Genomic DNA, 1,845 nt, shown 5'->3' on the forward strand with positions numbered 1-1,845 from the left:
TGTGCCACATCTTCTTTATCCATTCATCCAATGATGGACACTTAGGTTGTTTCCATCTCTGGGCTATTGTAAATAGAGCTGAAATGAACATTTTGGTACATGACTCTTTTTGAATTATGGTTTTCTCAGGGTATATGCCCAGTAGTGGGACTACTGGGTCATATGGTAGTTCTATTTGTAGTTTTTTAAGGAACCTCCATACTGTTCTCCATAGTGGCTGTATAAATTTACATTCCCACCAACAGTGCAAGAGGGTTCCCTTTTCTCCACACCCTCTCCAGCATTTATTGTTTCTAGATTTTTTGATGATGGCCATTCTGACTGGTGTGAGATGATATCTCATTGTACTTTTGATTTGCATTTCTCTAATGATTAGTGATGTTGAACATTCTTTCATGTGTTTATTGACAGTCTGTATATCTTCTTTGGAGAAATGTCTATTTAGGTCTTCTGCCCATTTTTGGATTGGGTTGGTTTTTTTTTTGTTATTAAGCTGCATAAGCTGCTTGTAAATTTTGGAGATTAATCCTTTGTCAGTTGCTTCATTTGCAAATATTTTCTCCCATTCTGAGGGTTGTCTTTTGGTCTTGTTTATGGTTTCCTTTGCTGTGCAAAAGCTTTGAAGTTTCATTAGGTCCCATTTGTTTATTTTTGTTTTTATTTCCATTTCTCTGGGAGGTGGGTCAAAAAGGATCTTGCTGTGATTTATGTCATAGAGTGTTCTGCCTATGTTTTCCTCTAAGAGTTTGATAGTTTCTGGCCTTACATTTAGGTCTTTAATCCATTTTGAGTTTATTTTTGTGTATGGTGTTAGGGAGTGATCTAATCTCATACTTTTACATGTACCTGTCCAGTTTTCCCAGCACCACTTATTGAAGAGGCTGTCCTTTCTCCACTGTACATTCCTGCCTCCTTTATCAAAAATAAGGTGACCATATGTGCATGGGTTTATCTCTGGGCTTTCTATCCTGTTCCATTGATCTATCTTTCTGTTTTTGTGCCAGTACCATACTGTCTTCATTACTGTAGCTTTGTAGTATAGTCTGAAGTCAGGGAGCCTGATTTCTCCAGCTCCGTTTTCCGTTCTCAAGATTGCTTTGGCTATTCAGGGTCTTTTGTGTTTCCATACAAATTGTGAAATTTTTTGTTCTAGTCCTGTGAAAAATGCCAGTTTTAGTTTGACAGGGATTGCATTGAATCTGTAGATTGCTTTGGGTAGTAGGGTCATTTTCACAATGTTGATTCTTCCAATCCAAGAATATGGTATATCTCTCCATCTATTTGTATCATCTTTCATTTCTTTCATCAGTGTCTTATAATTTTCTGCATACAGGTTTTTTGTCTCCTTAGGTAGGTTTATTCCTAGATATTTTATTCTTTTTGTTGCAGTAGTAAATGGGAGTGTTTTCTTGATTTCACTTTCAGATTTTTCATCGTTAGTGTATAGGAATGCCAGAGATTTCTGTGCATTAATTTTGTATCCTGGTACTTTCCCGAATTCATTGATTAGCTCTAGTAGTTTTCTGGTAGCATCTTTAGGATTCTCTATGTATAGTATCATGTCATCTGCAAATAGTGACAGCTTTACTTCTTCTCTTCCGATTTGGATTCCTTTTATTTCCTTTTCTTCTCTGATTGCTGTGGCTAAAACTTCCAAAACTATGTTGAATAAGAGTGGTGAGAGTGGGCAACCTTGTCTTGTTCCTGATCTTAGTGGAAATGCTTTCAGTTTTTCACCATTGAGGACGATGTTGGCTGTGGGTTTGTCATATATGGCCTTTATTATGTTGAGGAAAGTTCCCTCTATGCCTTTTTTTTAAAATCATAAATGGGTGTTGAATTTTG

This window comes from Globicephala melas, chromosome 4 (assembly GCF_963455315.2).
Source record: "Globicephala melas chromosome 4, mGloMel1.2, whole genome shotgun sequence".
Classification (NCBI taxonomy): Eukaryota; Metazoa; Chordata; class Mammalia; order Artiodactyla; family Delphinidae; genus Globicephala; species Globicephala melas.